The sequence below is a fragment of the Varanus komodoensis genome, unplaced genomic scaffold (genome assembly GCF_004798865.1).
Source record: "Varanus komodoensis strain SLA01 unplaced genomic scaffold, ASM479886v1 scaffold32, whole genome shotgun sequence".
Lineage (NCBI taxonomy): Eukaryota > Metazoa > Chordata > Lepidosauria > Squamata > Varanidae > Varanus > Varanus komodoensis.
This window is the reverse complement of record NW_025335798.1, coordinates 1,762,141-1,783,333: the sequence shown is the minus strand read 5'-3', so window position 1 is coordinate 1,783,333 and position 21,193 is coordinate 1,762,141. Positions and strand designations below refer to the sequence as shown.

The 21,193-nt window shown below is 49.1% G+C and overlaps 1 protein-coding gene across 5 annotated transcripts in view; it reads left to right on the top strand.

Moving 5' to 3' along the window:
- The window catches only part of ASIC4 (acid sensing ion channel subunit family member 4), a 96,309-nt gene that overhangs the window by 23,354 nt on the left and 51,762 nt on the right, over nucleotides 1–21,193 (top strand). The gene's annotated exons all lie outside the window — the stretch shown is intronic.

The window sequence follows — 21,193 nt, the reverse complement described above, 5'->3', positions numbered from 1 at the left end:
CTGTTGTTCTCCTGGACTTTCAGCAGCTTTCGATACTATCGGCCATGTTATCCATCTGGACAGGTTGGGGATTGGCAGCACTGCTCTGCTATTCCACTCCTACTTGACCAGGCATGTCCAGAAAGTGATGCTGGAGCCACGGTATCTAAAGGAGCGCCTCTTCCCATATGAACCTACCTGGCCCCTTAGATCTGTATCTGAGGCCCTTCCGAGGGAGTCCCCTCCACAGGAAATAAGGGTGGCAACAAGAAAAAGGGCCTTTTTGGGAGTGGCACCCCGACTTTGGAATTAGTGCCCCACATAAGGTTGCCTGGCACCCTCTATGTATTCTTTTCAGCAACAGGTGAAGACTTTTTTAAAAATTTCACAGGAATTTTAATAGTTAATCTGTTTTTAATGGTAATTTAATAGAATGTGGTATGCCTTTTATGAAATTATTAGTTCTTTTAAGATGAGGTGGGTGCATTTTTTTGTCTCACTGTTTTATTGTTACTTGATTTTTATACTGTTTTTCCATGGCGTTATCATTGGAACCCGCCCAGGGAGCCATGTGGCTAATGGGGTGGGCTAGAAATCAAATAACACATCAAATAATAATAAATAAGGCTGTAGCGGCAGCCCTTCGCTTGTCTGTTTAATAGGAGGGACTCACGCCCTGGCTTCCTTCCTTTCTCTCCTTCATTACAGCCATTTAGGGCAACTGCTGTGGAGCATGAGCACCATTTTTGGTTTGCAGGCACACGGGTGGAACGCAGGAAGGCCATGCTGAACTTTTCTTTCCAGTCAGTGAACTCTCCCTACTTGTAGTTGGTCTCCCTCTAACATAGGAAGTGCCATGCTGAATCAGACCAAGAATCCATCTGGGCCACCATTCTGTTTGCAGCGTGGTCCACCAGCTGCCCACAGACTGGCCATGGGTGTAAGTACATCCTCCTCCTGCCCATGTTCCCCAGCAACTTCCATAGATGGGCGTACTGGCTGTGATACTTCAGGTCTAGGAACCGCCGATAGTCTTACCTTCCCGGAATTGGTCCAGTCCCCCTTTAAAGCCATCCAGATTGACCATTGCTCCATCTCATGGGAGTGAACTCCTGCAGTTCACCCTGGGGCCCTTCAGGCGCACTTTCCATGCACCGAATGGCAGAGTTGACTGCCAGGCACCACATTCAGCACTGTCCTTTGGAGCATTCATACTTTCCGGAGCAACTGCACCCGATGTCCTGTGTCACAAAAATTATGTCGTGTTTTATACCACAGGATGGTTGGGCATGAGTGAATGGAGCTGCAGCTCATTTCCCATAAGTTGCAAGGAGAGAAGTATACCCAAGTCACATGCTTTGGATAAGAAAGAGTGGTGAGGAATGTAGCCAGAGTCTTTATGCCTAATTTTGAACATTTGTTCATTTGCTTTGAGGAAATTGTGTATACACATGCTCACACAGTACTCCAGCCATACAAATGGGTGCAAAAGAATAGAGGAATAGATCGGCACAGTGCTCTTAAGCAGATATTCTGTGTGCAGTGTCCTGGCTGTGGTACAGGAAAGGACAGGTGGACATAACCAATGAGCACAGAAGATGAACTGTGCATTGACAAGGGAGCATCTGTGGCTGTGAAATTGTGAGGGCTGGCACTTCTCTCTCCAAGTCTGGTGCAAGCCCCTGCCAGTTTGCCTCCTGTAACACTTGCCCCTCATGGGAATTGAGCTCAGCTCCAGGCAAACTGCCTGGGCTCCGTAGCGCTTTCTCGATTGGCCATAACAGGAGATGTCTGTCCTCCAGCATTTGCCCTGTCTGTGGCCCCAGATTGCTCTCATGTTCTTGCAGATACGCGACAGGGATTTCCCACTGCAGGTGGTGGGCACATTGAGAAAGTGATCTGGCACTAAGACAGTTTGCCTGGAGAGGAGCTCAGTCAGGATTTTGTTTTGTTTTGTCTGATTTTGGCCAACAGAGTGCATGGCATTTTGCATGGTACAAGAGAACAGGTCTCTGCCTCTAGGGGCTTGCAATCTAAAGTTAGACACAGGAAGCAGCAGGAAAAGGGAGGAAAGGATGGTTAGGAGGTAAACAGATAAGCAGTTTCAGTCGCACATGCTCAGAATCAAAGAATGGAAAGAGTCCCAGAGGTCATCTAGTCCAACCCCTGCCAATGTAGGAAATTCGCTACTGCAGTATCCCTGACAGCTGCTGCTTAAAATCCCATAATGAAAGGGAGCCCAGCCCTTCTGAAGCAAGCTGTTTCAGTGGCCAACAAGTTGTATTGTTTCAGTGTTCAACAACTTGTATACAACAGAAGGTATTACTAATGTTTAATTAAAATCCCCTTTTCTTGTAAATTGAACCTATTAATCCAGGTCCTACCCTCTGGAGCAACAGTAAACAAATTTGTTCCGATATCCTGGTGACAGTCTTTCAGATATTTAAAGATGATTCTTACATTGACTCTTAATCAACCCTTCTGCAGGCTAAACAAATCCAACTCCTTCGATCTTTCCTCCCAGGACTTGGTCTCCAGGCCCCTCACCACCTTCATCCTCTTCCACTGGATAAGTTTCAGCTTGTCAGTTTCCACATATTGTTCTGAAAGCGTGCCCAGAACTGGACATAGTAATCCAGGTAGGGTCTGACCACAGTAAAATAGAGCAGTACTGTTGCTTCACGTAACGTGGACACTATACTTCTGTTGATGCAATCAAGAACCGCATTTGATTTTTAGCCACTGCACTACTCTGCTGACTTGTGTTTTACTTGTGGCATATTAAAACCTATAAACCTGTGCACTGTCAAAACAGGTTTGCAGCTCATGGTATTTGTGCAATTGCTTCTTCCAAACCAAATGCAGAATTTTAATTTTACAGTGAAAATCAAGGGGAGTATCAGGATTTAAGAACAGAGAGGGCGTGTGGGGCAAAGACCATGGAGTGCTTTGGAGTCAAGGACAAGGGGCTTGCACTGGACCCAGGAACAGATAGGAGGGATGCAAGGATTTAAGTACCTTTGGTACCAAAGAGCACCATGCTAGGCATATCTGAGGGGACCATGGAAAATCAGAAGTGTGAGCAAGAAATGACCAGGACTCAAGCCTGGATTTTGCAGAAAAAGCAAAGAGGAGGGGAGGTTTTTGTGATGTTGTATAGAAATGTGACATGATTTGGCAACTGACTGAACATGGAATACGAAGGAGAGAAGAGTCACCGATAAAGCCAAGGGAAGTTTGTTCAGCAAGACGTTTAATAGCATTGTCCATAGACAAGAAGACCATAGGGGAGCTTGAGAAAAAGAGATGATAGCCAAGAGCTATATTGAGTTTGAGGCAATGAGCAAACCTCTGAGCAGAAATACCAGAGACCCCTGGGATCTGAGGCTGGGGTGAAGGGGAGGGTACAGTGCTGTCATCTTCTCAGAGGTAGTACTGGAAGCTGAAAGGAACAATTTGGGGGCAGGGGGGCTCCCATGATAGGGCCAAAGAAAAGAACTGAGACTGACCCTGTTAGGCATTGAAGGAAGTTGGGAAAGCAGAGGAAGAAGGACGTTTCCCATACAGTGGTACCTCGGCCCACAAATGCCTCAGTTCACAACCAAATCGAGTCGCAAACAGAAATTTCATAAAAAATTTTTACTCAGGTTGCGAACTCTGCATTGGGTGGCAACCATGATCGGGGCCATCTCCCCACCCCCGCAAGTGGGGAGATGGCTGTGATCATGCTGGGGGTGGCGGGGAGATGGCCAAGATTGCGCCCGTCTTTCCTGCACGAGTGCAACCGCGATCTCGGCCATCCTCCCCTCTCCCCAGCATGATCGCGCCTGTCCCCCCCCCAGCGCACCCGCGTTCGTGCCCATCTCTCCCCCCCCCCAGCATACCTGCGTTGCCACCTGTCTCCCCCCCACCCCCAGCATACTGGCATGACGGGCTCGTGCAGGGATGACAGGTGCAATCACGGTTGTGCTGGGGGTTGGGGAGATGGCCGTGATCTTTGTTGCTCTTTGTCCTTTGCTTTACATTTTTCTGATTAAAAAAAATAGTTGCAGAACGGATTAACCTTATTTACATTGAACCTTATGGGGAAATTTAACTTGGTTCACAACCAATTTGAGTCATGACCAGAGTCCTGGAATGGATTAAGTTTGTGAGCTGAGGTACCACTGTATTTCCTCCCTGCTCAGGTCAGGATACCATGACTGTACGAAGCGAAAAGCTCTCCTGATCCTGGTTGGCACTTAAAATATGAACAGAATTGCAGATGGGGTTGTATTCTGTGACACACACACACACACACACACACACACGTGTGTCATATCTTGGCTTCCTTACACTCCTTCTGCCCCACTAATTTGACAGTCTCCTGCTCCTCCCTGCCTCTTCAGTGGCCTGGACAAGAGCAAGGCCGTGCACTTGCTCTGCAGCTTGGGAGACGTCCCACCCCCACCCCGATGCTGCTGGCGCCAATCGTCTCTCTCAACACTGGCTATTGCAAGGATGTTTCCCTACAAGAGTTCGGCTCGGCTCGGCTCGGCTGCCACTGCCTCCACCGCCTCCGCCTCTACACTGGAGCCCCCCTTTCCCGCCTCTGCTCGCCTGGCTCCTGCTCCGACATCCTGTTCTCTTATCGCCTGACATGGCCTTAATTAACTCCAGCCTGATAACAGACCCAGCTGCTTCGGCAAAAGCACCATTCTGCCATGTGTATGCACACACACGCACACACGGGTCAATCCTATGATTGTGCTCGGGAAGGTGGGTGTGTGTCGTCATGGATGAGTGAGAGATGCTGGTGTGTTTAGCGGTGGTACAAACAGCACAAACACCACAAGTACACATTTGTGAAGAAAAGAGAGAGAATCCCTACCTCTGCATTTTGCAAAAGCAATAATGTGCAAAGGAGATGTGTGAATAAGTGCCCTCATAACTGAAGTCGGTGATGCAAGCACACATTTTAAATGGAGGTACGAAGATCTACTAGTACGTGGTGGGGAGGTCATGGTTGCCAAGGAAAACACAATTTACCCTTGCCAGAAGGTGTAACTTAGTGAGCACCACAATGAAAAGCAGTCTATCTACTCTTAGCAGGTTTGCAGTGAGGAAATAGCATCTCAGAACCAAGGAGTCCTGCCGTAACTGCACAGACATGGTTGATGTCTGCACACTGGTTCTTCCACAGCACTGTGGACCATGCACATGTGTGCACATGTGTCTGGCAATTCTGGCCCGGTCAGCATTTAAACATGATTTGAGTCTCCTCTGTGCTGCTGCACGAAACAACAGTGCAATGCCAGAGTCTCCACAAACAGTTGCATCTGCCGCGCAGAGAGCATCGCTCCCCGAACTGTCGGGATGCTAAGTCAGCACTGGTGAAGTGGAACCTGTTTAAGTGAATTCAGTCACGGTGCCTTCTGGCATGTTCTTCTGCATGGTCTCTCCCAGGTAGAGCCGGTCCTGTCATTACGCGCAAGATTCCCAGCAACACCAGCTCATGAGAGAGAAGCACTTCCCTTGTGTCAGAGGCAGGGGACCTCTTTTAGCCAGGGGGCCAGATTCAGTTTGGAAAAACTCTTGGGCTGCATACCAATTGTAGGCAGGACCAAAGGCAAAAAGTGGGTGGTGGGGACACGGTACAAAAAATAAAAATTATACCAGGGTATTTTGAAGCTGAGAGGTCTTACTGCCCGTAACTGCCTGCCTGTAAACTATAGGAGAGATATTGGTCTTTTGGAATATGGTGGGTGGGGGAGTTGGTGTACTAATGCTAGGAAAGCATCAAATGGTGGTAGAGGAAGGGGGACATAGCTGTATAAAGAACTTCAGTGTGCTGAATTGGAGCATGAGGTTTGCAGTTCCCCAGACTTGCATCATGCTTTTGGGGGATTCATATGTTTTGGGTGCTCAGTAACAGCAGGGCGTGAAGGAAAGACCAGGCAAGTGGGCATGAGAAGCGTGTGGGTAAGGAATCAAGAGAGCGTGGGGCTTGTGCAGGGATAGTAAAATCAAGCATATTAAGCACTGAAAACCAGAGCTCGCTCTGGGGTGCTGAGGTGGTGGGGTGAGGCTGAGTGTCTCTAGGACAGCAGCTGTGGGGACAGGGCAGTGAGCAGGGAAGAGCACGTGCCCAGGAGTTCTAGCACGGAGAGCAGAGGAGCATCTTAATATTCCCCTCTCTCCTCGGGGTTGATTTACACTCCAGACTTAATTTGAGGGAGCCATGATAAAGAAACTTATCCCACTGCAGAAAGTCCTGCTTCCTCATGTCCCTGGGACAAATCCTGAGCCTTGGCACTTTCTGTTGCTGTCCATTTGGAGCTGTGCAGGTGGGAGAATGAACTGCTATTGATTCTTGCCTCCAGGTGATGTGCACAGTGTTAATTTCTAGGGTCGGAGTGGCTAGATTCTATGCATGCCACCCCATGTTGGGTAAAAACTGGTGGAAGGGGAGGAGGTCCTGCTGCCCCAGCTGTTTGCCTGAGCTCCTCATCCATCATTCTTCCTGTCCTCAATGCAAGTCCATTGCTCTGTCACTGGTAGCAATCAAATAAATTCTTGGCACTCCATCTGCGGCACTTGGCAAATATTAGCCAAAGGGAGATTATTCCAGAGCAAAGTTTGCTGATGGGAATCGCTGTATGGTTGATCTCTTCTGGCTCTGTTGAGTAATTCTGCCTACCCTCCCCACTCCCACTGCTCAAGGCCAACAGCTGGAGTAGCATTTGTGGGTTTTCTTCCACCTTCATTATAGGGTAAACATAGATTAATCCCATTCCCAGATTAATGCATTTCCCTGGCTGTGTCTACCAGTAGCGATTTCATGAGCATTCAAACTCATACCAAGCACCTAGAACATTCCAGTGACCAGTAAGGGCTATTTTTGATCATCATCTCTGCTTGAAAGGTGAAATGAGAATGGAGGGGAGATGCTGTGGGGTACTGCCTTTTAACATGGAGAGAATGGATCGATGCCAGAGGTGCTGAACATCTTTTAACCTGAAGATCAAATTGTATTTCAGAGAAGTTCTTGGGAGCTGCATTTCAATGGTGGGTGAGGTGAAGGCAAAAGAATATGGGCCCAGAAGTAGCAGCATACTGCAGCTGAAAGCTCTTGCTGCCAGCAAATAAGCCTTAGGAGAGGCATTTCCACTTTTTCATGGTAGGAGAATAAACCCAACACCTGAGAAACCATCAGATGATCCGGGGAAAAGGCCAGGGCCACCTGGAGTACCCCAGTGGGCCAGATTGGGATCTAGATGGGGTGGATTTGGTTCCCTTGTAAAGGTTCTGCACCCCTGGGATATTGTGACATGACAAAGGGGTGAGTCACTCTGTTGGTGCCAGAACAGCAAGTGTGGGGGAAATCTTTGTGCCTACTGGGCATATTGTTGGAAACAATATGTAGGGTGATGTCCACATTTTAATGAATTATCTGTAGCATTGCCAAAAGGTAAAAGGGAGTAGAGTTGGTCAGTGCCTACAAGGGAAGCAACTGAGAGATCTATATGAGTTTCTTAATCAACCAAACAGAGGAAGAATTATATAATAAATATGTATATCCTGACCTTGGTGCCAGAAATACTGGGGAAATAAGGTGGGGAAGATTAGAAACATAGAAACAGAGCGAGTCTGAAGGCCATCTAGTCTGACCTCTGGCATTAGCCAGCTCCACTCATGACATGCCTACCATGTGCATGTCCAGCCTATCCTTGAACACCCTCACCGATGGGGCCTCCACCACTTCCCATGAAAACCCATTCCATACCCTCAGGGTCCTAACTCTCAGGAAGTACTTCCTGGCATCCAAATTGAACATTGGTTCCCTGAGCTTTGCTCCACTGAAGCATGTCCTGCCTTCCTCTGCAGGGGAGAACAGGTCTTTACCCACTTCCATGGACACACCCTCACATACCTGTATGTCACCAACAGATCCCCTCAGAGTCTCCTCCAGGCTGAAAAGACCCAGTTCCCTCAGTCTCGCCTCATACAGCTTTCCCTGCAAACCAGCCACCAACATTGTGGCCCTATGCTGCACTGACTCTAACCTGGCTATATCCTTCCTGTAATGAGCGGCTCAAAACTGAACACAATACTCCAGTTGCGGGTGCACCAGAGTCGTGTAGAGTGGCAGTAATACCTCTCTCGATCTAGGAGCCACACTTCTGGCTATGCAATCAAGGGTGACGTTCGCCCTCTTGATCGTCATGTCACACTGCTGACTCATGTTTAGCCTGCAGTCAGCCAGCATCCCGAGATCCCTTTCACAAGTGCTGCTCTCCAGCCACTTGTTCCCTAACCTGTACTTAAGACACCAATTTCTATGCCCCAAGTGCAAGACTTTGCACTTGTCCACACTGAACGCACACTGAACGCCACCCACTTCCATAGTCTGTCTAGATCCTTCTGGATCAGCAGTACCTACTCCTCAGTTGTGGCCATTACCCCCATTTTAGTATCCTCTGTGAATTTGATCAGCAGACTGGTCACCCCCTCTTCCAGGTCATTAAGGAAAAGATTGAACAGGAACAATCTCAGGACAGAGCCCTGGGGGACCTCACTTGTCACTGGCCGCCATCCTGATGGTTCCCCACCAGGAAGCCTTCATTTAAATAGGCAATTCTGGCTTGTGTGTACAAGCTGTTAAGGCAGCAGCATCTTGCAGTGTAAGGGAGGGGAGGGGAGAGTGGTTTTTCTTGGGGCATTTGCCCTCCCTTGCCCCACTGCCCTGCCTGAGCCTTACTTGACTTGGACATGAGCAAAGGCATTTTGAAATGGTTATTTGTTGTTATGTTAGTCTTATAAAAGAAATACAGTAAGATATGCAAAAGTAAAACAGGTCGAGACACTGCAGCACTTTCATCAGAAGGATGTTCTGCAGGTGTGGATCAGCCACCAACAAAACTGGCAGGAACCCGATCTCCAAATTGTGCCCTGGTCTTTTGCAGGGCAAGCTACACACTGGTGATGGAAGGTTTTTGGTAGGGACGTGTTCCGTTTTGTTGCTATTAAGGGACCATTCTGGCAGAAAGGTTGCCACTGTTCCCAAAGGCCTGGTTTACAGGAGAGATTTTGCTGCAAGATGCGATGATCTTGACAGATCTCTTCCATGTGTGCTGTTTTTGTCATGGCGCCTTCCTCATTTCACACACTTGTGGTAGCTTTGCAAAACCATTTTACTGTAAGGAGGAGCTCAAGTGACAAACTGAGTGGTGAATTCTCCAGCAGAATTGCCTTTTAATTGCCTCACCCCATGCCCAGGTGGCTCACAAGATCATTTCAGGGAGCAGATTGGTGGTGTGGTGGGCCATAAACACAAGTGCGTTGCAATGGGTGCTTTTCACAGATTTGACTGCTGTGCTGGCTCAGTCACCCTGTAAATCAGCCTTCTACAGCAGATGTTTTGGGCATCAACTCTCTCCAGCCCCAGCTGGCATGACCAGTGGCCCATTATGCTGGGAGAGGTGGCCCAAAACATCTGGGGGGCACCAGTTTGGGGAAGGCTCCTGAAGCTAGGCAGCAGCACCATGTTCAAAGGACATCTGGATTCACCACCTTCACACTTCTCGGTGCCAAGATAGGTGCTGCTCCAGGCTCCGACAGCCCAGGAGCCGGCCCGGGCTGTGCTTCCAGGGCTTCGTCGGGATGCACCGCCACCTTGGAATGCTGGGTCCTATCATGTCTGCTGCATTGATTTAAGCACCGCTGAAAGGGTTTTAATCAGCCGTTAGCTGCCTGCTTAAGCATCAAGAACAAACCCATCAGCCAAGAGAGAACCACAAAGGGCCAGGCCCAGGGCTGGAGCGGTCCCAACTCTTTAAAGATGCAAATTGGCAATCAAAGATCAAAGCCGTGAAGTTGGCATAATCTCCCTTAAAAGGGTTCCATTATTAACGAGCTGGGCTTGTAGCTCACCCTACTTCACTTGCAGCTCCTGATGAGGCTGCCAGGCTGTGCCCTCCCTCCCTCCCTCCTGCTGGAGGGCTGGGGAGGGAGGAGAGGCAAAGTAGTGGGAAAGGTCTCGCCCTGTTTGTTTTTCTCTCTCTCTACTCTAATGTGTTGGTGTCAAATTCTCCTTGGCAGAAATGACAAACCTCTGAATTGAATTGCAGGGACAGGGGGAGAGGAGGAGGATGGGAAACATTCCTGTAATGTGCTCATGATGCTCTGAGTCCCACCATCAACACCCCCGTCATCTCTCCCTGAGGCATCATTCTGCCCCTGCGCATCATATTCTTTTCCATTCGATGTCTTCAGAGGCACCTCATGGCCCATCCCTGCTTTCCATGTGGCCTGCCAGGGACCGACAGTTGCTTCCAGTCCCTGGACTCTGAAACAAGGAACAGAAGCCACCCAAGGAGTCCACTCAGGGACACTCGATTAGGCATAGTCACTTCCTGGCCCTGTTTACCCACCTGGTAATCACCAGCCGCAGAGGGTCTGCATCACCCCATTTTAGTGTCTGGGCGAACTGAGGATTCTCATCTGCAGTAATGATTTGTATGGAACCAAGAGGTGGGTAGTTAATTTTATGTTAATTATTCTGGGATGCAACAGGGTAATTTTATTTGTATGGCACAAATGAGCCATGATTGGAGACAAAATACCTGAAATAAAGGAGACAGCAAGAAGTACCCAATGTGTCTATGAACAATGATGACAGGAGAATAGGGACAACTGTATTTTATGGAGAGCTGCCAGACTCTGTGGTCTGTGTATGGGGTGGGGGGCAGGTTGGTTAAGTGGCCTTCAGGGAATCCTTGTGAACGCAGGTTTAGGAGAGGCGGTAGTCTGGAAGGGAGGAGCTGGGACCTCTTTTACCATTTGTGGTAGCTTAGTGTGATTGTCATTTATGGCTGCTGCCATTACGGCTTCTTCCTGTGCCACCTTCTCAGCAGATCTACTCAGTGGATAAGCTGGGCAGAGCATCCCTTCGCTGGAAGAGAGGGTTGTGCATGACCCCAAATTCAGGCAATTAGACAGGATTGTTACAAGCCAAGAAGAAAAACAGAACACCTAGTGGAGAACTGGAGGTATGGAAAGGGTAACAAAAGCTCAGAACAGAACTGCACCTGATCAGGGGTGTGAATATAGAGGTACAACTCACCTTGTTGTCAAGACTTGCCCCTTGAATGTAAGGGGGGGTCACATGTTTGCATCTCATGAACATCCAAGCAAAACTGTGATAGAGAGCCTTACACAACTGGAAAGAGGGTCATCTGTGCAGAGGGGCGTGGAGAATGAACTGTGTATGATGTGAGGGGGGATGCAGCCCAGCCAGGGTGTCCCGCAGCTCCTCCACCTCATTGCCTCTTAATGTACCTGCCACTCTCCATTTGCAGCACGCAGGTGATTCCCTCATCCCTCTGCTGCCCCTCATTAATTCACCCCATTGCCTGAGTGCTGGTTGCATAGCTATAGTGGAGGACGGTATAGTGGAGGATAGTGCATAGCTGTCGGACACACATGCACAGAGAGGGAGCGACTTGGCTGGACAGGAAGAATTTCTGGTGCAAGGCAGGGGTTTGCCTTAATTGTCCCATCCCTGCTAGTAGTTTTCTAGTTGTGATTCTCTTGGCCACTTATTCTTCTGTTCCTCTTTAGGCTTGTGCTGCCTATACACAGACTGTATGTCACCATTTACTGTGTATTTATTTGAAATACTTTAATCAGTCTTTCAAGGAAAACTGCCCTCACAGAGCAGCTTAATAGAAAAATATGAACATACACATTTAAATTAACACTGAGAGAGAACAGTAGTAGCAATAGCCGGTGCTTCTTAACCATCAAATGCAGATGGGGTAAATTTGCCCTCGGTGTTTCCAAAAAGCCAGCAGTGATTTGACCAGTGATTTGACCATAACCTCCCACGGGAGGGGGTTTCAAAGATGTGGGGGCAACCATGGAGAAAGCCCTATCCTGAATCCCCACCAGTTTAAAAGCTCTTACTGGTGGGCCGGAAAATAGGGTCTCTGATGCGGATCCTAATGCTTGGGCAGGTTCATACAGGCATAGGCAAACCTCCAAATAAGATGGTCTCAAGCCATGTAAATAAGGTTCATGCTAGTCGCACGGTGAAGGTCACTGAACACCTCTCCGGTTCTGGTAGGAGAAAAAGATGGCTGGGCATCATCTGTCCTTCAGTTGCTACAGAGGAACGCCTCATAGACCTAGTTGGACAGGAGCAATGGAGCGCCTTGATCTGCATGAGAAAGACTGGCTCCTTTGGTTTTGGGAGGGAAGGAATGCTGAGTGGGTGAAGTAGGGGGGGTCTTTCTGCAGGCATGCCATATGCTCTTCTGCTGAACTATGTTGCCCATTCCCAAGACACCTCTTGCCTGTCATTCGTTCACCACTTTATATTTTATGGGAGACAGCAAGCACATGTTTTGAAAGCCCTGTATAGACAACTGGGAACCTTGGCCACATGCCAGCTCCCTGGCATGTGCCCAGACGATTTCAAAACACACATTTCTTCCTCTTGTACATCAGCACCAGGCATGCACCTTAAAACCATAATATGGGCAGCAGCCCTAAATTTACCTCCCTGAACGGAGGATTTCTTCCAGTTTCCAATTTTACAACTGCCCTGCTCCAATTTCCCTTGCTGGGACCCGCAACATGCCACTGGTCCCTGTGGGAACCCCACATTTCAGATATCGCCTGCCAAGCAGCATGCACGGGCTGCCGCTGCTGTTAACCAGGCATGGAAATTCTGGCACCATCATCTGGGAGCCGATGTGACAATAAATCTTATCTGCAGAAGCACATCCTCTCCTGGAGAGATAGGCCCTGCTCCACGCACCCTGGAACACAAGTCTTGCATCTGCACAATGTCACTGTGAAGGATTTTGCAGATAACACCACGGCTGGGTAGGAGATGGATTCTCTACCAGCGCCCAGAAGTGCGATAGGAGACGAGGCCTTTGTCTAGGTCTTCCCTCTTCCTTAAAACTGAATATTTGCTGTGAAACAGCAGGGCTACGGGGGACGGGGGCGGGGGAGAATAACAGGGAAAAATAGTTTAGAAGAACTACAAAGACACACAAAAGGCAAAGCCAAGCCCCACCTCTTCAGCTTGTCCCCAGAGAGCCCTAGCTCCAAATGCATAAGAAATGAGGTTGTTATAGGTTACTGACTTGGATCTCACAATGACTGAATCTCCTGAATCACTAATAAAGAGTAAAGCAATGGGACAAGTATTTTATATGGTGGCCGACAGCTACTGGGCAAACCCGGAGATTGCTGGCTGCTGTGTAGGGCAGCTGAGAAACGAGGAGTCCAGACCCCTATTTACACAAATGGGGATGTCTCAGAAAATGCAGCAGTTCACCAGTCCAATCAGCCCTGTGTCATAACATCCAGCTCATGCACTTCTTCACCGGGAAGGCACAGAGACAACCTTCGGGAATAGAAAATTTATATGGATGTGTTTGTGTGAAAATGCCTGGTTCTGTAGTTGTACTGGATTTGGGGCTTAGGGCTCAAAATGCAACATTCTGACATGGTCATTTTTAAAAAGCAAGTTACTAGTCCTTTAGGTGGTGCAACCAAGCTTGGGAGTACTTGGGCTCTGCACATATCCAATCCAATCACATGCAGACAAGCCACAACGCAGGCTCAAGGCAGAAACCGAGTCGAAAAGGCCGCGCTGGTGCGTTTTTGCACCGCGGATATGCCTAGGGGGCTCGCGTGCCTTTCCGTTCTTCTGCAGCGAGTGAGGGGCAGCGCACGCCTCTTCGCTCCGACCCGGGTAGCGTGCAGCGCGGGGCATGGCCGTCCTCTCGCCCTGCCTGCCTGCCTGCCTGCGCGCGCGCGCGAGTGTCGCTCTGCCGGAGCCGCGGAGGCGGCGTGCGGGAGCGCCTGTCTCTCCCCAGCGGGAAGCACGGGGGAGTGTTGTGCGTGCGCCTTCGCCAGCGATAAGCGTGCCGAGGGCGCTGCTTCGGCCTGGCAGGCGTCCGCTGCCCCAGGCAGGTCTTAGCCGACTTTAGTTTTATACACTTGCTCGCGCGCGCGGCCGGCACGGTCCTGCGAGCGGTAATGAGATGGAGGCAGCAGAAGGACGGTGCGATAAGGCAGCCAGCTCTGCCCCAGCAGATTAAATGCTGGGATTAAGCAGGCGGTGCCAGCGCGGCTGGCGTTTTATCTCCGCGGCGCTCTCCCCTCTCATTCTCCCGCTTGATAGCGAACATTTTCAGAGCTGTCAAGAGAAGAAATTGCTTGTTAACCCTTTGAGAGCCGATCTTCGCCCCGGAGCAAGAGCGAGGGGAGAGGCACGTCCCGGCTTCTGAATGGCGAGCGGAAGGGCGAGAGCCCTGAAGCTGGCGGGGGCCTCCACAAAGCGTGGAGGGAGCGCCACGGGCCTTCCCCTCGCCGGAACAGGATCCAAGATGAGACCCCGTCTCCTTCCTCTCGCCCTTGCCAGGGTCCAGCCATCCACTTGGGGGCTGTAGCAGCAGCCATCCCTCAGTGGCCTTTCAGCAAAGCCATCTCGGGCAGACGTGCGAATGCCCATCCCTGCTCCAGTAGGATGCTTGCTTCCTGTGGCTTCTTTCCATCGCTAGTCTCCCCTCATATCAGTCTGGACTCCCCAGAGAGCCCTATTGAGGCTCACAGCTATGGCACAAGCTTTCATGGATTAGAGCAGGCATAGGCAAAGTGGTTCCTGCCAGGTGTTTTGGACTGCAGCTCCCATGAGCCCCACCCAGTATGGCCGATGGTCAGGGATTGTGGGAACGTCCAGGATGCCTGACCTCTGCACCGGAGCTTGATTTATCAGATGCATGACAGGCTGGCCCACACAGCATAAAGGGGCCAGTGGGTGGGTTGTAAACAGCAGAGCCAAAAGGCCACATCTGTGAGATTTCTATGCAAAACTCAAATGTCGGCAAGATAAATGAAGAGCAGGCTAATCCATAATTAATGGTGTTAATTTGTTACATTGTTTGTTTAGAGTCTAGCCATGATACCATTCATGCAATTAGTAATTGTGTGAACTGTCTTTAAAGAGTAAATAGCAACTATAGTCACCATCTGGATTGGAAGAGCAGAAGGTGACAAAGGGTTAAAGTCTTTCTTTGGCGCACCAGTGTCCAAGTCTGAGTTAGGGCTCCATGCTTGCTATTGGCTCTTATTTTTTAAAAAATGCAATTGCTAATTCCATAAAGGATGACCTGTCTGGTTTAGCCCAACAGGTCACAGTCACCTAGTCTTGATTTCAGTTCTGTACGGGAAAGGGGCTGTTGTCTCGCTCTTCCCTGAGGAGACAGTCCTCCAACAATGGATCAGTTCAGAGATGCCTTCCTTCATTATCTCCCTGTGTGCAGAGCTGGTGCTTTCTAAGGAGGCACTTTCTGACAAGCCTTCTGCCAGCCTGCAGATCATTCTCATCCCCTTTTGCTTGTGTCCCACTCTCTTCATAGCATTACCTCTTCTCCTTTTTGATTTTTTGCTTAGCATTGCTTCTTAAGGATCAGTGGCTCTGGCCCCTGAGAAGCCTAATCCCCATTACTGGAGGCCAAATAATCTAGAGCTTGCCAAGTGCCTGAGCTTTTTTTTTTGGGGGGGGGGAGCTTCCCTTTGGGGTTCCCCTTGTCACTTCTCATTGCTTCTTGGTCATGTCATTTGGCTGTCTTCCCCCAGTCCCATCCAACTCTTGGATAATTTTATTCTACATAAAATTAGATGTAGAACACATAAACACCCCCACCTTTCCTGCCACTCCTTCCCCCTTTCAGGTAATGAAGCAGCCTTGCCCTAGCACAGACTCTGCTGGCATCTTTCTGCCAGGCTGAAAATGGACCATTTATCCCTGTGTATATCCCTCCTCACTTTTTTGCTTCAGTGCCAGTTTGTGATCCATGACAAGACTTTGCTTCTCATCTCTAGATGACTCCATTCTCTTCACAGACTCTGCTGAGGAAAGATGTTTGTCAAAGGCTTTGTTGAAAGTCCCAATAAATTCCTATTCCCTGCCCACCTGCCCCCATGTGAAAATCATTTTCCTCAGCTAAGGAGGGCATTGCTCTTCTCTCTTTGGAAAATGAAGCTCCTGCAACAAGCCAAACTCATGTGCAACTTCTAATCTTGGCAATCCCTGCCATGCTCAGATGGCTAACAAAAGCAGGATTCTCTCATATGGTTGTACTTTCCTTCATTGGCTCAGTTGCCAATGGTTGGGTTTGAGCAACAGCCCCATCAAAGATCCGAGTTTGAGTGAATTTCTGAAATTCTGACCATGTGCCTTTACAGCCAGGCTGCAGAACTGTAGGCCTGGGAGCTTAATCTGACCACCCCCCACCCCCTGAGGTCCAAGTTCAGCACTCTGGAGTTCACCAGATGGCTGTGCCCCTTTCCCTTGATCCCACCCCACCAACTTTTTCTGTGTGCACAAGCAAGCTTTCATTTTCTTCTGGGCACCAGGCTTCTGACCCCAGTTGCTCAGAAACACAAACTCTTCCATGGCCTCTATCGGCATGCTTTTTACTCCCTGGAAAACTTCAGTGGTGCCTCCCCACGCACAGAAGATAAAACTTGGCCATGGTCCTTTTTAATACAATCATCAGCATCTCTGTTGGTTCAATCTAGATTTTGCCCTGTGCATCCGATCCTTTTCAAAGTTATTTAGCATTTCCTTTATAGCTACAGCATTCTTACAGCGGCAGCTGTTGTGTGTGTGATACTCTTTACTGTTGTGTGTGTGATAGGTAAAGTGCAATGAACAAACACATGGCTTCTGAGTGCGCATCTACTGGGTATTTAGGGACATGCAACTTCCCGACACATGTTGCATGCCTGCTGCTGGGAACGCTGGTAGCCACAGCAGAGCAATGGTCACATGAAGCTACTCTTTACCTGTGCTGCTGCTTTGGCAAGTTCACCCCCACTCGATCCCTTGACAGTGTGCCTTGTGGTCAGTGGCTTCCTCCCAGAACACCGCAGCCAAGGGCACTAATGTGTTCTCCCAGAAAACAGAGCAGAGCAAACAAAAAGCTGTTTCACCGCCTCTGAGCCAAGAGAAGCAAGTGAAGAACTAGGCTGCATGTGAATTCCTCCAGCAAAGTATGATAAAGATAGAGCAAGAGCAAGCAAAGCTAGTATTACACCACGTAAAGTGAGCAACACCAAGCAGTGTTCCAAAAGGAGTCAGACCTTCAATGGCAGAATCTTGGTTTCTTCTTTTCCACTTTGGCAAATATAGACGGGACAAGGCTAATTCCTCAAAAGAGAAATAATGGGATTCTGGTGTGCCAGGAACTCCTGCTTTCTGGCCAGGAAAATCCTGCCTCCTATTGCCAGGTATGCAGCAGTGGACTGTGAGCGACAGATTTAGTTATGATGGGCAAGCCTGCTGTCATTTCCATACATGCTCCACAGCTATGGCTTTCAAAACGAGTTGAGCCCCAACTCATTTAAATCCTGCCTTCTAAATGCTCCACTTTGCAAATGCTTGTACACTTTCTTTTGCCAATAAAGTATCTTTGAATCAAATTAATTGTGTGATTCTCAGCAGGGTGGCTAGGAAGGATTAATTAATGTCGCATCAATGAGGTGCAGAATTCTTGGGATTAAGAGACAATTGCCCTCCGGCTTTCATCTAAGGCTAGTCAGTGGTTCCATTGCTCAGAAGTCAAAGCCGGTGAAAAGTGTTAACAAGTCCTAAAAGAACTTTCAAGAAAAAATACTGTAAAAGAATGACACTTGAGCTCTGCAGTCAGATGGCTTAGGAAATTAGTGATTGCCAGCTCCCCTGGGCAGCCTTGGCCCCTGTGCCCAGCAAAAGCTGAACCACAAGTCCATGGAACAGGCTTCCTTGGGAGCATTAGTCTGCAGAGACTCTTAGATCTCTGCGGGTGGGTGAGTGGTAGGGACAGTGGGGGAAAGGCATGCTAGCCCCAGAGAGCGGCCTGCTCTGCTGGAGGAATGGGCATTCAGGGGAGTGGAAGAATCCCCTACCCAGGCAGGCTCCAAAGGAAAGAAAGGAGTAGGGAGATGAAAGAGTAAGACCACCGCCACACTACACTGCCCCAGATGTTGGGAATGATGCTTTTACTTGCAGAGTGTTGTAGTTGGGGAGCAAAAAACAGACATCGACCAGCATCTGTGTCCTTCACAGCTCCTCATTTAATCTTATGTAAGCCGGCAGTACCACCTCATCCATTTTGTAAAGTCCCTCATCCTTTAGCAGTCCAAACAGACTGGATGCCATCAGACTCTCAATACTCAGTTTGCCAGCCCTTCTCAAAGGATGAGGGCACAGTGCCACTAGCAGTCATTCTAAGCATCCATCTATACAGCTAAATAAGCTAGGCTTCGTATTCAAGGCTGATCATTCTGTAGCAGTTATCTCTTCATCATTAAAACATTTTACTCACATTATCTCAGGAAGCTGTATGGCACCCCTACAAGGTAGGCTAGTATAAGGGCCAGGCTAGCTGATGTGTGAAATGGGTGATCACATTATTTATTTTGGAATGGTCCTTTGGGTCTGGTTTTGCTTGTGTTAAATAGCAATAAGGATTGGTTCCCAGTAAAGGGAAGGTTACTGGGGGGATCTTCATCATGCCACAGTCCAAAGAAAAATCCCTCTGCTGTTGTTTGCCATGGCAGGAATGTCACCATTGGCAAATAGCAACTTAGGAGGCATGGCTTTTGTTGAGATGATATATGGCAGGGCAATGGGCTAAACCCCAAATACTATGGTGCCCATCCTATCAGACCCTTTCACGGCTGCAGTTTAATCTCTCCCCTGCAAGAACACATGAGACATGCAGTCATGGATTTTGCATCATCTAGATAAGGAAAGTTAACCCTCTTTCAACCCAGGAACTGTATAATATTTTGGAGACGTTATTGGGGTCTACATTTTAATGATAGAAGGTCAAAGGCAAAAGGAATAGGGCTAAAACTCCTAGTATATTTTAACCTGAAGCTCTTACTGCCAGTAACTAAACCTTGGAAAACACATTTCTAGCTTTTAAAATGGAGAAATGCCAGGAAACCACCAGATGATCAATGAGCTGGAAAAGGGGATGGGGTCAGTGGGAAGGGGACTATCCTTATTGGTAGGATTGGGTCCCCAGACAGGCTGGATTTGGCCCCCATGCTTGAGGTCCTGCAACCTTGACACAGATTGACCGTTTTTCTTCATATGCTGCAGATGGCCACAGGGTATGGTGCCTGCCCATAATCATCTAATGAATTCATATTAGAAGTAATATGTGAATCAGGGACTCGGTAGCTCATCCCTTCTTCTCTCAGCCACTTCTAAAGTATGCCTTCAATCAGTGCTTCCACAGAATTAGCCTCCTTTACACCCTCTCTCTCACTCCCAACTTTTCCATACTGTCCCAATCTATTTCCTTCCACGCTTCATGCACTAGGAGTTTCTCTAACTGAAGCATTTCTAATTCATAGATTGCAATAGAGTGCCTCCTGGCAGCCGGACGGCAGATGTGGAAAGGGCTTCTCTTGGTTCAGAACTTTTCCAGTAGGGATGCTGGGAGATTTCCTAGTAGGTCATGGGTGCCTTGTGGCAGTTCTTTGGCTGCCAGCGTGGACTTTGGGACAATGGAAAGTTTGTGTTCTGCACAAAACTGGTAGACTTAGTTGAGAAAGTTCTCATTTGTAAAAGATCCACAGGTGGGGCTTTTCAGACAAAAGATTTGGGAGCCCATGAAGGCTTTGCTCTTGCAAGGCAGCATGGAAAGACCCTTTCCAAATGACAGGACTGTTAGCACGACCTTCCTACAGTTCTTCCTGGTTTGGATCTATCTACTTGGAGCTGAGCATGAACCAGTCTGCTCCGGATGAAGAGTGCACCACAGTACCAAGGCCTGTTGTGTCATAACCTGCTACACCCTCACTGGAGCATTCCCACTGGTTGCCACTGGTATGAACCATCCAGCAGAGCCAGAAAGAGGCAGCAGAGAGGACTCTCCCATGGGTTCTGGACAAACAGCTAAGGTGACAGCTATAGAAAAGCAGAAGGTGGAGTGAGAGAAAACTGGGGATGCAGGTTCCATAATGCAGCAGCTGCTGGTAAAGGAGAACACGAGTCTTGGAGATTTCAAGGCTAGGCAGGAGCTGAGCAGATGCTGTTTGAGGCTCTGAAGTGGGCTGTTTAGTCTGGTAAATGATTGAAAGCAGCAGGAGCTTGTGGATGAGAGCATATTGGGCCACGGGTGTAAGAGGCAAGTAGTATGCAGGGGCAATATGAAATTCAAGCTATCAGGGAAGGGGCTCAGGACAAGAAGGAAAAGCGATGGCAGAGGGAGGGCAAGGGAGAGGAGGGGAGTAGGTATCAGCAGCAAAATTCTATCCCACTGGTTCAGAAAATTGCTGCAAAATCAGGCTTGAAATGAATTGAAATTGCTGAATCCAAACAGATCTAATATTCCAAGCCAACAGCAATTGGAATGCTGGTATCTGAGCTGCGTTTCCTTCACGGAGTGAACAGGTGGAGGATATCAATATGGATGCTTTGAATGGCCAGTGGGGGAAGAAGAGCTATCCAGCAGTGAGGGAGGGAGGTCCGGGATTATGGGAATCCATGGGACTGGACTGTGGTTTGGAGCCGGGGGGCATCTAACAACGCTGCAGTCTGTGGCAGAGCGCATGCGCAGCTCACAGAGCCTCACAGCCAGGAGCCCCTTCTCTGCTGGACGTGGGCTCCACTGGGGGGGCTGGTGACCAAGCCGTGCCCCCGCTCTGACTTTGCCACTTACAGAAGTTGCAGCTTCTGCTCGTGTCCCTGTCTCCCTGGGCGGTCTCCCTTGGCAACGGGCACTTGTGTGACTCCAGCTCAGCACTCTCGCTTAGCAGGCACGGCTTCTCATTTCCATGGCTGTTTCATGGATGCCACGTGTGCTTCTTCCACAACCCTCAGCCTCTGCATGGTGTCTGCAGACAGGAACCATGTGTCCCCGGCCAGCAAGAGAGCCAGCCATCTGGGTACTGGGATAGCCAGGCCCCAGATCCTCTCACTGTGGTAGACTGCCTTGGGACGCGGAGGCGATGCTGTCTGTAAGCAGGCCTACTTGGCAGCTCAGGGCTGATCCTTCTGGAGGCCATGCAATTTGGCTGCTGAGCTTGGTAAGCTGGAGGCAGCAGTGGTGAAGGAGGGAGGAATTAGTTGAAGATGGCTCTTGTGGCAGTGGAGAAACAGGCACAAGGGTATACTTCCTCCTGCAATGGGGAAGTGTTTCCTCAAGAACTG